The following is a 14,801-nucleotide window of genomic DNA, read 5'->3' as shown; positions in this document are numbered from 1 at the left end:
TAGCTGGGGACTCTTGTCCCCACCAAATGCCAGCAGCCATCAAACCAACCTCCAGTCTGCAGCTTGGCAGTGAGCACTCCTGAGCCAAAGGGATTCCTTCAGTCATCTCCCCCTTCCCAGTTCGTCTCCCCACAACACAAGCTCTGTGAATGCCCTTGATGACTATTTCTGGGATTGAGGAAGAAGTTATTCAGTACTCAGCGCTCATGAGTCCTGCTTTATAGATAGCAGTTCCCCACCCGGCAAGTCTTCTACTTACACTGGTGGCACTAATACTTCCATACCAAGTATTACACAAGACATCAGCTACGTATTTTCTGAAGATCACAATCTCTACTAAATTGCCAGCTGTCTATGCAGACCCCTCAAGAGCTATTTGGGTATGTTAAGTACAGATGACAGACCCGATAACAGTGTCTGGATGTGCCTGAAAGATTAAATTCCATCTGCATCCTGTTACTTTTTGTCATTTCATACCTTTCTGGAGTCTTTGTGTGTCACAACAACCAACTGGTAAAGGAGCTTGTATCACTGGCTTGCAAACTTAGAGAAGAAATCCGCTAAATGCTTTTTTGGAGTGACCAGGTACCTGGAGACCTGCGGCAGGGGATGTTTTGGTAGCCCTTTAAGTGGGAAGGCCAGATTAAGAAAAAAATGCACGGGATTCCCACTGCACCAATGGCCATTAACATCCTTTCAAAGTGGGTTGGGTGGGTCTTTGTTCCAGCTATTGTACATCAGACTCACCATTAGGCTTTGTGCTGCCAGCAATGCAAATAACATATCCCTATTCAAAAGCTTTTCAACCCCTCTTACTATTGCAAGATGAGCAAGTATTTGTTTCCATAAACCAGAGACTTACACCGTTACAGCCTTTTCTGTTTTCTACTGTACCCCTGAAAAATATACCAAAGGAATCTTAAATATGCTCATTTTGATACAGATATGACCGATTCCTAAAGAAGCAAAACAAAAAGCCCACTAACCCTGAAGACTTCATTTTAATGATTATTTTCTGCTCACTTTGAAAAGTCCTTCTCTCAAATAAGTGGGCGAAACAGAGGAGCTGCAGAGCACCTTGTTGTTACCAAATCTGCATTTTCTGGGCACACCACGCTGTCTGGGTTTGTTCAGTGAGTCCGTCTCCATCCTCTGTTCCTGGCCCACCCAACAGAAAAGCCCCCGTCCCAGTCCCTCCTCTGCCTGCGACCAGAGCTGAGCCACACTGGCAAGCAGACACTTGGAAAGCTGAATTCACTGGCACTCTCAAATAGAACAGTATTTCATTAAGGAATTTTTAAATAAAAAAACAAAGAAACAAACAAACAAAAACCAACACTTGCACTTCATAATTAAGTGCAAGCCAACTGAATTAGTGTCAAGGCATGCCATAAGCGAAAGTGTCTGAATCCTGGCACCCCTGTGTCCCTAGCAGGCTCTGAAAGGAAAGCTTGGCAGCTTGTGCCACAGCAGACCCTGACCTTACTTCTCTTTGGGACTACAGCTCTTGTAGAGGAGCGGGCAGAAGCCGAGGCGTGCCCAGGCTCTGCCTGCTCCCACTCAGGGTGCAGGTACCTGCTCATGTGGTGCTGTAGGCATGGCTTGAGAGGCACAGGGACATCCCTCCCCGGCTGCGACCAAGGTGTGACTTTCCAGTCGCCGCTGGGAGAGTAAAGATCTCTGCTGCAGCCCGCGGCTCAGTGAGCTCCCGCCCGAGCTCAGGGAAGTCAACAGCACTGAGCGCTCCCAGGTTTTTCAAGAAGAGTATTTCACTGTAACCAGCACAAGGTACATGATAGGGACCCCGAGTGAGGCACAGCGTGACTTAGAGCTGACTTCAGCAGGCTTTAGTTTGATCCATAAATCCTCTAGACACTTCACAAGAGTGTTGCTCAACTCCTGCTGCCTTCAGCCTCACAAGAGGTAGACATAAATACTTAGCATTAGCATAGCTCCCCATGACTCATTTTTTCTCCTTTTTAAATATAGCATCCTATAAATGTGGATACATTCTGAGCAATAAAACTCATATTGTTACTGTTCACCATGCAACTAAAACAAAAAATTCCTCCTGCCAGCTTTGCGACAGCTTCCTCCCCCAAAACCAAAACACTGGTGCCCCTCACAAGGCCGGGTCAGAGCGAAGGCAGCTCCGCCGTCAGGGAGCCCAGGCAGCACAGAGACACAGCGCGGTGGCAGCAGATGTGGAGCCAGCGGCTGGGCAGAAGGCTTCATCGTCAACCCAGGCACTCATATCAACTTTATTAAAAAGAGCAGAGCTGGCTCTGGGCACAGGAAGAGCAGGGATTTACCCCAAGTAAAGGAGTTTCGACAGCTGTGAAGCAGCCTGTGTCAGCATCGCTGAAGCTGGGCTCGCTGAAGAAGTGCTGGTGGCATCTCTAGCTGGAGGATGCTCCCCATTCCCCATCTTCCCCTAGACATACATAATTTTCCTCCCTCCATCACCAGGCTTGAGCTTTCCTCCTTCAAAAAGCCAAACCACACCTTGGCTAGCCAAGGAAACGACCCAACAGCCTCAGAAGCACTGTGGAGGAACCTGATGAGAAGAGCATGGACCAGAGCTCAGTGGTCTTCATGGGAACCGAGACCCAGTTTCAGCACCCTCCTGCCTGTTCTGCTGCAGACTTTCTTGTGTGATCCTGTGTGCTGCATTTAGCTTTACTGAATGCTCTGGTTCCCCAGCTGTACAAGTCAGATAAATAGTAGCTCCCTATCTCACATGTATGTTGCAAAATAAATAGATTTTGCATTACAAGTGTTACAGGAACGCTTTAAAAATTGCACAAGTACCAAGACTAATCCATCACTGCTCAAAAAGAAACGGAAGATTGATAGCAAATTAAAGTCTTACCTACACAAACATAAATACTAGAGTATGCAAGACTGTTTTCTTAGTTTATCCATTTCTTCTGATAACCATGTTTGCCCTGGTGACTCGAACTGTTCCAGTCACAAGTTGTTTGAATTCAGTGCACCAAATCATGTCTGGAGAAATGTATGTTTTGCTCTGTCTACAGTGACGGCCGAGACATCAGTCATCCTCCTAGCTGTCCTGAAGACATAGCTGAAAACTACATGCTCACATCCATCCTGCTGTCAGGTGACTGAAGAGTAGACGTTTTTACATCTTAGACCTCTCTAGTAAGATTACCCATGAGAATCTATTTTCCACGGTATTTTTCTAATTGTTGCTTCAACCTCCTTATTTAATATCCGAAATGAGCGGAGTGGCAGAGCTGCCATGCTCGTCCTAGAAACTGTCATTTTAAAGACACGATAACAGAAGCCTTTTCTTAAAACTTCCAGGAGTATGTGTGGCTTAAAAAGCTGATTCCTGTTTAAAATAATGACTAAGACTCTTAGGAATCTAACTCCCGAAGTCACACAGGTAGTTTTGATTATGTTACCCTTTTAGAGTAATTATGCCATCAAAGTTCCAGTCAAAAGCTGATGAGCATTACTAATATATGCCAATGAGTGAGCCTGTAAGTGAAAGACCTTCTTGCTTTATTTACACTCCAGTAGATTAGAAAGCACAAGACTTATTTTCACATACAGGAGTAACAGACCTGACCCCAGGAGACACTTAGCGAGGTTAACCCACAGCCCAGGGAGCAGGTTTATTGTAAACTGGCTGCAAGCTGATGCAGCTGTACTCGTTTTCACTGGAGATGATGGAAACTTGGAGCAGCTGTTTGGTCTTCAGTGGACTAACAGCAGTCACTACATAAACCAGTGGTCTGGCCCACCATGTTTGATCATTACAAGTCACCGTTCAGATGTGAACCAGTCCCCAGGAAGCCCTCAGTGATGCTCATCTCTAGACCAAGAGCTAGGCAGATGCAGTCACGAGTTGGCAATAACCAAACACAGAGAGCAGAGATCAGCAAACCATTTGGGAGCATCTCCCCCACCGTTGGGAAAATACATAGATTTTTTCCCCTCCATTAAATGAAGTGCCCACTTCAAGTAGGTTTAGCAAGTTAATACAAGAATGAGAACTGTGGTATGTTCAAAAGAGAGGCTTTGTATGAAACTGGAATTTGCAGCAACAACGAAGGCTTAAATAGTGGAGGGCTGAGAGGGATGAAGAAAGAATAAACCATTTTTACCACACTGCATAAAGTTATATATTTGGTACAACATCCTTTCCAGAAGCAGACCTTCTGAAAGGGTAGGCAAGGCAGGCATTATATTATCTATCTGGGAGAAGGTGAAAGGGTGTCTGCACAGTTTTTAAGCTGCTCTATAGTAGTAGTAGAAGAAAGTACAAGAAAGTAGCTCAAGGTTTTAATCTCAAGCCCACCAATGGCAAACAAACTCTGAGGCAAACAAGATTTAGCCAAAAATTAATAAAAAGACCTCAGTTGTAGAAGCACTGAGCAATTCTGCTCGTCAATTCTGTCCAGAAGAGAAGCCAGAAGAAAGAGGAATCCAATCCCAAAGTATCCCAGATACTTAGATGCCTTCTGAAGTATCTCAGCATGTGCTATATTTATGCTTCCAACACACCCCACAAAGAAACTTCTACTACCCCATTTTAGAAAGAAGAAAAGTGGGCTCAATGAGAGACAGATTGACACTTACTGGTATCTATAAAAGCTGCCTACCCACCTTTGGGCAGTCTGTGACAGAGAAGGTACATAGGCACCTATCTCTTCAGCTAGCTCCAGCCATTGGACTGGTCTCTCTGATGAAACCTATACATCTGAGCAGCATTAACCACCACTTACTGAAGAACTAGTGTCTGAAGCAGTAAAATTAGCAGGAGAGTCAGTAGTAAGTACCATAAGTGCTATAAGTACAGCAAACTACTTAAAAATATCATTAACCTCCCCCAACCCTCTCCCCACCTCTTCACTCAATCATTATTTCAGGAGATATTTTTGTATAATTATTTCATCATCTAAGAACAGGTGGCCAGTTTGCCATATTTCTATGCAAGACTTCCATACGTATTACTCCTCCGCTGACATTTTCTCACATATACATGCATGCATGGATCAGCAATTGCTCCACTACATTCTCAAATGGAGAATAAGAGAGTCGTAAATCTCAAAAAAACAAGTATGCCAACAAAGTCAGCATCTGAAGTTCCAGCTGTTTATTTCTCCTCTCTGTTCAGAAAGAGCCAGTTGTGGCTTATTGCAGATGCTATTGAAGTTGATGGACTTGCTCTAGATTTACATTGGATACAAACACTCAGGATGTGACCCACTGGAGCGTTGGACCTTCGTTTCCCCCATGGAGAAAAATACAGCCAGTGACATTCAAGTAGAAAAGGCAGGCTGTACTCCCCTCCCCACTGAGTATCTTCTGTCAAGTCCCTCTGTAGGCAACAACAGGAGAAAGCAGCGATAACTCCAGCAAGGAGTGGGCTAACGTTCCTCCCATCTGCCAGTCCCACGCTCATTCTGTTTTCACTTGGACCAAATCCTCCCAACCCCTTCTGCTTTATACTTCATTAAACTTGGGTGCCTCAGACACCAAGAATAATATTGTTGATCTTTGAAAGGTCACTTTCAAGGCACATTTCCATATCTTTTAACACCACTTCTCTTCCTCAGCCCTGCCTATAGTACTGTCTGGGAAGCCTGAAAATTAATTCCATATTTTCTATATTGAATCTGTCCCCTCAACCCTGATGTACTTATTTGTGACAGTAAAAGCTTATGCAAACACTGCCAACATGGAAAAACACTCCCCTCTTCGTTCCTGTGGATTCACGTTAATATTCTCCATCTCCCAAGTCTGGAGTACCCTCTGCGTCAAGGGCTGCACATTCCCATCCTGAGGCGCAATCCCTCCTGCCTCCACCTCTGCAGGTAAGAGAGGCAAAGAGATGCACAGTCACGGAGGAGTTACAACGCTGAGGCAAGGGCAGCTCCCACACGTAGGGGCACCACGCCGCACCAGAGGTTCCACGCAGGCTGAGCGAGGAGCCACCAGGAGCGACAGCGTGGCTGGAGCCGTGCAAAGCAAACAAACCAGGCAAGACCACATGGAGACTGGTCCAGTTGAAGCCTGGAGCCTAAAACTTTCACAGGGCAGACTGATTCATCCTAATGAACTGGCTCACCTCTACCCAGCAGGGATGCCCAGCTTGGCAACTGCAGGAGGTAGGTAGAGGCCCTTGGCTTGAATCTAGTCACAAAAAAATATTTCACACCCGAAGAGGGAAGATAAAAAGGAAAGGGCAGAAATGAATGAAGCCAAACAGCCTTCCTCAAGGAGCCCTCCAGAATTAAGAGCAGTAGGGAGCAGAGTTTCTGCCCTGACGGTCTCAACAGCGAAACACCACTGGCAGCATGTGGTGTGAGCTAAAGGGTCATGCAGGTCTTGGGTACAGCACACTGCTTCTGCCCACAGTTAAAGAAGAGCTCTGAGGAACCACAGCACGATGTCAACAGTAACGATTCACATTCATTTTTCTTATATACACTTGTCCCTCCATTGCCCTCGTGTACTATATTGCCGATGACAACACCAGCTCATGTACAGGACTCATCCTCCTCCTTCCAGTCCCCAAATGCCATGTTTCCCCCAGGGCCAAACAACATGTGAGGAGAAGGAAAGAAGTCCTTTCTAACCACCAGATGATACAGTTTTATTCCTCCCTTTTGTTAGCCTCAGTGGCAGTTTAAGAAAAAAAATCACCCAACGCAACACATACCAAAAACTCCCCCCATGAAGAAGGCAAGCTATGTTTTTGTAATTCTTAGTTCCTCTGCGAAAAATTTTGAGCTTGTGAAAACACCCACAAAAAACTTCAATAAGTAGAAACTGCCTTTCACATCAGTTCTGAAAACAGATGCTGGGCCAGCTCTGGCCCCGGTGCAGGAGTCATGCCAGTGGGGTGTTTGGCCCTCTGCAATCTGGGCTACACACTCCTATCGTATGGGATATCTCCTGGAATGGAGAGGCAAAATCAGAGGAAGCCAAACAAATTAATGCAGAACTATAATATGAAGAACACATATTTTTCTATATGCACTATTATTTTTAAAGAGATGCTGTCAGCTTTGTATTTTCAGACTCAAAGTACAGAGAAAGAAATCCTATCTCTATTAGGCAGTCCTAAAAAGCTGTGCTACTAAGAGGTAGTTCTTTTAAAGCTATTACTTCATTATTTCCTTGCCACACCCTTGTTCTCTCTCTTACCTTCTCCTAGTTTTTCTTAAATTAATAGACCCCATTTTTGCAATGCCCCTAACAGATCCAGAGCAACAGAGAAACACCTTTCATAAAGAAAAATAATGACAGCTGACCCATGCAGTCTTAGGCCTTTGAAATGCGTCTCTTGTGCAGAAAGGGCCTGAGCTAACCCGATATAATTTCACAGTGAAAATTCAGAAAGCACACCTATATCCAGGTATGACTATAAAGTTGGTGTGCTTGTTCTTAGTACCAACTACTGTATGAACAACAGTTTCCAGATAAGACATCAACGGAACATTTCCAGTCAATAGCATCCCTTTAAGCCTGCCACCAAAATCCGAATTTAGATGCCTTAAGATACCTAAGGAGTTGGTGGCTTAGATTTCCACACTTTCATAAGATTAGGCAACTAACGTAGACGAGTGCCAGCTGATGGGTGCAGAAGGGCCGCAGTTACCTGTGCTGGGGGAGAGCCTCACGCGGCGGTCAGGACTCCACCATGCACTTTGCTCTTCTAACAGAACCCCAGGCTCTGCTCCGAACCGCCACGGTGTAAAGTCCCAGTTTGTTGCATAAAGTCATCAGCTCAACAGGGAGGGTTACTAGCGCAGCCAAGCGCAGGAGGCAGAGACTTGGTCCACCCAAGGTCTAACTCTTAACTTGTTCCTCTGCTTGCAGCCAGCGTGGCTTTCTCTTACTTTCTCGGGGAAGCAGCATTTTCTAAACACTGCTTCTAGGGCTCTTGAGTCGTTTAAAAAAAGGAAAAAAAAAAGTTACAAGTTTTCTTTCTAATCCCCAGCAATCCCAAACACAAGAGCTGAAAAGTCCTTGTCCTTCAGCTGTGGTTCAGTTCATTTTCTTAAAGCAGAGAAAAAGTAAAACCAGGAAAAAAAGTACCTCCTCCTCTTCTTGTTTCTTTGTAATTAAAGATAGCATCTATATCTTTCCTCTAAAAGTCTAGCAAATAACTCAAACACATAAATCTGGAAGCTTTCACAAAGTATATAGTGGTCCAAGAGCAGTTTTAATGCCAGATAAGAAATCTTGCAGTACACAGATAAGAACATGCAAGCGGTAGGAAAGTAAAAGATTGGCGTGGCTCTGAATCTGCTGGGGGGAAAAAGCCCAGACAGCGCAAAAATCCAACAAACCCTCAACTTATAAAGATCTTTCACGACACGGCGCAACTCAGAGCGGCCCCCTCTCCCCACCACACCCCCCGGAGAAGACATGAGACCCGCAGCGGTCCAACCATCGCTTTATACAGTCCCTCTTCAAGCGGCCAGCAGGGAAGGAAAGAAACCCCCCGGACACCGAAAGCCCACCGAAAGCAGCGAGACCCGCGGCACAAAGCGACCGTACCGTCCCAAGCCCGGCGTCTGGCGCTGCTTAGAGCGGCGGCTCCGCGGCGACAGTCGGCGACAGCGCTTTCTTCCCGACACCGACCTCCGGCCAGGGAAAGCGGCGGTGCCCGGGGAGCGTTCCTCCCGGCGGGGGGGCTCATGCCAGAGCGGGGCACCGCATTTCAGCAGGAATGACTGGGGGAAGAGGAGGGGAGAGAGGGGGGAGCCCCGCCGCCGTTACCGCTGGCTGTCACGGCGGTCCCACCCCTCCCGCCGGCTTTCCACGCGTGGAGCGCCGTAACTCCGCGCGGCGCTGTCCCGCACCCCCTCGCGTCGCGGGGGTAAAAGCAAAAGAAACTGCGATTTATTGTTTGTTTGGGTTCTTTTTTTCCCCCCCTGCTGAAAGCGCCACCCAGCCCCGAGCCCTCCAGCCCCTCTCCCCGCTCACCCGGGCTGCCGGGGCCGCGCCGCGCCGCGCCCTCAGCGCCCGCCCATGCCCGCCGAGAAGCACCCCCAGCCGGGCAGCGCCGCCGGCCCCCGCCCGCTCCCGCCCCGCCGGCCGCGACAGGGCAGCCCGCACCCGGCCACCCCTTATATCGCCGCGGCGGCTACTATAAATAGCCCGGCCCCGCCGCCCGGGGACGGGCCGGGTGCCGCCGGCGGGGGTTTCTCGGCGGCGGCCCGAGCCCCGCCATCACCTGCGGCTCGGTGACGGCGACGTTTTTCTCACTTTTGACTCATTTGTATGCCGCTCTCCGGCGGGCGCGGCGCGGCGGCGCGGCTCCCGGGGGGCCCGGGGCCCGCCGACCCCCGGCGCGGCAATGGGCCCGTCCGCCGCCGCAGCCGCCGCCGCGTTAAGGTGGACCGCGGCGGCGGGAGCGGGCGGCGGCACCTTAAGGCGCCCGGGCGGGCGGGAGGGCGGCCGGTGCCTCGCCTCTCCCCGCCCGGCAGCCCGGGGGCGGTTTGGCTGAACGGGAGCGGAGAGACCCTCCGGGCCGCTCGGCAGCCGCCAGCAAAGGAGGAGGAGGAGGAGGAGGAGAGTGAAGAACCGCGGGCGCTGCTTGATGGACAGGGCAGCAACCGGAGGGCACGGGATTATACAACCGGAGTTCACGGCACATGGACACAACGCACACTATGCCATTAAGAACCGGCTACTATACACACACACACACACATATATATATTCATACTAAATACGAGGAAGCCGTATCAACTTTTATCACAGTAACAGAATTTGTGTTTAATACACCAGAGTCCATCCTAGATGGGAACACATGGGCAGCAGTTACTTTTCCTACCTCTCCTTTGTGCCCTTGGCAATGGGAGACAGAACCAAAGCAGCGCTTCACATCTCCCCTGCAGACTGCTTTGCCACCTCACACCTTCCCCTTGCAGCCGACGGGAGCGAAAGCCCAGCTTCTGTGCGTGCACGGGTTTATTTACACGCGCTGCCCTCACAGAGGACGCAGGCAGCAGCTCCGTGACAGCAATCCACGTGAGGAAGGACTGCTTGGTCTGGCTCTGCCCCGTGTCCTACAATGGGAGCATCTTGGGCACCATCCTGCAGGGTGCTGAGGGACATGCCAAGCACCCAGCGCATCTCACAGGGCTGCATTTAGACACCTGCTAACTTACCTTGCTGGGTCAGGGTGCACCTCCATGCTGGTTTGCAAAGCAGATGTATGTGACTTGAATTGGTTCTCACAGACAAGCGAGCAGCCCCAGCTTCCCTCCTGTGCCAAACTAGCATTACATACACCCCAGTACTCCCAGAAAACATCTACCCAAGGCAGTCTGGCACGTGCTGCGGCCTGCACAAAACAAGTAAGAGGCAGAGAGGAGCACGCTGCCATTTTACAAAAAAGATACACGAGCCTCTGCCTCAAAATCTGCATTGGTCCAGCAGCATGGAGGAGGTGAGAGGGAGCAGACCCACAGCAAGTGGCCACAGCGCCCACGCCGGCTCACCCTGCAAATTCTTCATTAATCTCACCCTGTCTCGAGACACAGGAGACATGTCCAGGGGAACCCTTGGAGGCTTTCCGGACCAAACCGCGGGACTGAGGCGTTTTGTTCACGTGAATGAAAAGCTGCGTTTGTAAGACGTGTTTGTCAACAGGAGTCACAGGTTTGCACGTGAATTTGGTGCGAAACTCAGCTCCTCTGTTGGTTGCAGATTTTTCTTCCGGGACAAAACGGTCTCCTCAGTTTCTCAAGGGCAGACTTTGTTAGCAGCCACATGTACAGCTCAGCAATGGAGGTGGCTGGCTACGAGGAATCTGTTTTTTTTGCTATCAGCACATCTTGCCCTGAGCGAGGGCAGCACTGGCAAAGCTGCTGGTGAGCGGTACCCATTAGTGAGTCTCAAAACACAGCAGGTCATTTATACACCCTCGAAGGTGTGGAAATGTTGTCACTAAATGCTGGGGACACAGCAGTCCTGCGACCGGTAAGTGAAAGGTTTCAAGTTTAGATCTTTAAATCTGAGCATCCAGCTTTGTACTTGGGCATCTTAAGCAAATCACCCTTCAGAGCAGGCACATTTCTGCTTCTGTGCAGGCAGCTGTGTTTCCAAACCAAGCCCAATATTCAGACACCCAAACCTGAAAATATCTGATGTGTTTCATACCAAAGTCAGTAACATTTGAGAGGAAAAGTCCATGGCCTGGCTCCTGCACGTCGGGTCTCCAGGGTACTCCTCAGTTCTCAGTAGCCTTCCTGCCCATAAGAAATACTAAAATTATGTAAGGAGGAAAGCCAAAAACTCCTCTTTCAATTCCAGCCAGTATCTGGAGCAACATTAAATTTCTTGTAGTGCGTATTAGTTAACAACATTGCTAAAGGGGAATTGCTGCTGTGGTTGAGCGCTTACACAATACAACTCCTATTTAAGTGCATTTTTGTATCCTGCTGAGTCATCCCAAGGAGCCCTCAAACAAAACTTCACGTTCAGTTTGACAGCAGAGGCAGTGGCATGAAGAGCCCCCCCCTTTACCAGCCCTCCCCGGGGAGATGTGAGCACAGGATGGGCAATGCTTCAAACTGTGGAACTTAATACAAAGCTAAAAGCAAAAAGTGCCTTAAGATTTCAGCCAACATTCCCCCCCCCATACAGCTTTAAGCACACGACATTTCCAGTCTGTTTCAGCTTCACTTAATAGATTAAAGTGACCGTACGGTCTCTGAACAGCTCAGGTCAGCCTATACTTCAGGCGAACTGTCTCTAAATAAGAGGACACATTATTTATATGGCATAATATTTCACTATTAGGGCTAGATGAATGTGGTTGTTTATTGTCCCATATTAAAGTTGCGTGGGTTAACGCAGCGTGAGCCACGTGTGGCCTCTCAGCTTGTTTTGCTGGCAGCTGCCTTTGGGGCTGGCTGAGGATGCTTCCCTTGCCGGCCCCTGGCGCGCTGCATGCGAGCTGAGGTCTGCAGCGGGCAGCTGCAAGCACACGGGCTTGCACAGCACGGCAGCAAGGCAGGGACTGTTTGCACAAAAAAAGCAATGTTTTCTCTGCAGAAACAGGGCAACGGGTAAGATTTTTGTCTGCAGAAGTTCCTGCCGTAGCCAGGGATAAGAGGATAAGAGGTCACTGCAGAGAAGGCAGAGGGTGGAGATGGGGTCTGAGGGCACGCGGTGGCCCTGCCATGAGCTAACCCAAGGAGCTGCTGGCATCACTGCCTGGAGGGCAGCTGGGTTGTGCTAGAGCAGGGAGCTGTACCCGACTGCACCATGCAGAGATGCATCCACCATCCTGCACCGGCTCAGATCTTGCTAGAGTGGAGACCCACGCGCCTGGCCTTTGGTGTTGAATTTGGAGAAGAGCACAAGGAGACCAAAGCCTATGCTCTGCCTGATGGCTCAATCTCAAATGAGAGGCAAAGGAAAAAGTTGAGGTGCTCCTATGATGTGCCAGATGGCTCCAAATCTGCATGAAACCAACACAATAGCTTTGCTGTCACTGTAAATCCAGTCGGTCAGAGGTAGCAGATCACTCCTTCAGGCTATGGATGAGGAATATTGCTGTGCATCTATGGACTAGGAACAATGAAGCTATAAAAAAAGACAGCTTAAACAGCTGAGATTCATTTCACTGAGTTTCTGTGTGGTGCCTGGCACGGGCTGCGGTAAAGCTACTTAGCGGTAGAGGACATCTAGTGATATTCACATGCAACTACATAAACCCGATAAAAGTTCACATGTGACTGCGTAAGAGCCAGCGTGGCTAAAGATGGGATATGGTGTGGCTGTAACAGCTGCAAGAGGGCTGGGACAGGCTGGCCACCCAGCACCCTCTATAAACAGGTCACGAAGCAAAAAACCCCGAGAGGCTTTATATGTAGAAAACATACAGCGAGGCCGTAGACAGAAAGCTCAGGGGAGCTGGTGGTGCTGCACCTTTTAACAAGGAGACGTTACAAGGAAGCACAGCGCTTTTATTTCTACAACAAGGACCCTATAAGCAGGGTTACAGAGATTAAAATCAGTAGTTTTCTTTCAGGAGTCTTTGCTCTTATCTCAATTTGCCTTTCATGTGACTCACCCTGAGCACACACTGCGAACATCAGCCTCAAGATCAAGATTTTTTTCCTTCCCTAGTACAAGAGATCAGCCCTTTCTCCATGCCCTTTTGCAGGCTGCCTCTCTTTTTTAGGAAGAATACATAGAATACTTCCCCCCTCCAGGTTATTTATACCAGGGGATTCTCTGGAAATATTTTTCCATACATACTCCAGACCTGGGATGAGGAATTTAGCTGTGAAACAAAGAGACTGCCAATTTGGTTTCTAGAAAGACAAGGAGCTTTATGAAAGAACACACTTCCATAAGGAAGCAGACTAATTTTATCTGACACTTCCTTTGAATGGAATTACTCCCATTAAGATCACCATTAATTTAGGAGTAAGGGCTTCACAATTTGAGGCCTCACCATCTTGCACTTATTTCCATGCCAGATGCACTCAGTTTACAAATGTTGAGGAAAAATGGGACTTTATTATTCCTAATAAAACTCAAGACAAATAAGTTTCTGCTGGCCAGATTAGATCCTTGGGAATAGCTGTGCAAACCTACAGCAGGCAAAAGTTTGTGGCTCAGCTGCTCGAGCTGGCTGCAGCTCAGCAAACAGGTCTGATACAGGATCTGAGTGGTACCTGGCTATTAAATGATGGCAGCAGACCAGGTCTGGGAATAAACTCTGACCAGCGCAAGCAGAGAGCCACCACAGCATCGGTGAGTAGCCAGACAAGATTTTTTCTCTTACAGAATAACTTTTCTGGGCTGAATTGCATGTTGAAGGCCCGATCCTGGACACTTGCAATGAGAACTGAGTATTAATTTGGTATGCAGAGATATCTCCTCAAAATTCAAAGGATGGTGTTGAAAGGCCACAGGGACATGGACAAAAGAACAGAGGAAAAGGCTGTATTAGCTAAGATGATGCTGCAACGACTGTTTGTTCTTGGGCCCTTCATGCATTTATGTTATTTATCAGTGGGCTCTATATTTAGCAATCATAAGACCAGAGTGTGGAGCAGCCCCAGCTCCTTGCTGGCGAAGGGGCTCTCCGGAGGGGAGCTGGTGGCTAGCAGAGGCTGACCCAGTCCCGAGAGCTTCGCGGTAGCTGCTTGTACAAGGCAGGAGTCATTTCTCCAGCACACTGAGTCATTGTAGGAAGGAGACCGAATCTTACCCAATTTCCGAAAGCAGAACAGCTCTAAGCTCTCTTGTGATGAAAGAAAAGCTGGCAGAGCACATGCTGTTATGGAGCAGGCAGAGAGGCCACTTGAGACACATTCAGGAGGTCTTCATATGAGCAGCAGGAAAGGACACTTCAGAGGCTGAAAGCTGCTGGTGTTGAGCAGGGGAGGCACAGTGCTGCTGCTTCAGTACTGGAGAGCCGCAAATTAATGTATGATGTGAGTTTTAAAGCAGAGGAGATGAGGAAATCAATGACCCAGACAGAAGGGGAGATAGTGCCAGATGAAGCCCGATGACGACATTTCCAGGCAATTTGTTCACACTGCTGGGTGAGCTGCTTGTGGAGAGATGGAACAGATTAGAGATGACTGCATATACTTTGCCCAAGAGCAAGATTGTGAGATTCACAGTTGCAAGGGCCTTGGTGGCTGTGCTGCTGCCATGCAGAAATATTAATAACTGATTCTCTTAACTATCAACGTGTTAGCTCCAGCTGATTTTACCATTTCTGCATGTAAAAAGGTAATTACTTTCCCTCTTAGGGATTTAATCTGAGGGATGTACAATGT

The 14,801-nt window shown here is 48.5% G+C and overlaps 1 protein-coding gene across 5 annotated transcripts in view; it reads right to left on the bottom strand.

Moving 5' to 3' along the window:
- The window catches only part of MRAS (muscle RAS oncogene homolog), a 41,707-nt gene extending 32,397 nt beyond the window's left edge, over nucleotides 1-9,310 (bottom strand). For 2 of the 5 annotated variants that reach the window (XM_082312444.1, XM_082312443.1), the window contains exons 1-2: nucleotides 8,971-9,082; nucleotides 8,542-8,717 (exon numbers count right to left, since the gene is read on the bottom strand). The gene's annotated coding sequence lies outside the window, so the exon portion shown is untranslated. Of the gene's footprint in view, nucleotides 1-7,636; nucleotides 7,671-8,541; nucleotides 8,718-8,970; nucleotides 9,083-9,220 lie in introns of those variants that run through there. The other 3 variants (XM_082312445.1, XM_082312446.1, XM_082312447.1) reach the window with 3 other exon arrangements.
- Nucleotides 9,311-14,801: the final 5,491 nt, after the last annotated feature.

The sequence above is a fragment of the Platalea leucorodia genome (assembly GCF_965183815.1).
Source record: "Platalea leucorodia genome assembly, chromosome: 5".
Classification (NCBI taxonomy): Eukaryota; Metazoa; Chordata; class Aves; order Pelecaniformes; family Threskiornithidae; genus Platalea; species Platalea leucorodia.
The sequence above is the reverse complement of the archived record's forward strand: the minus strand, read 5'-3'. Positions and strand labels throughout refer to the sequence as shown.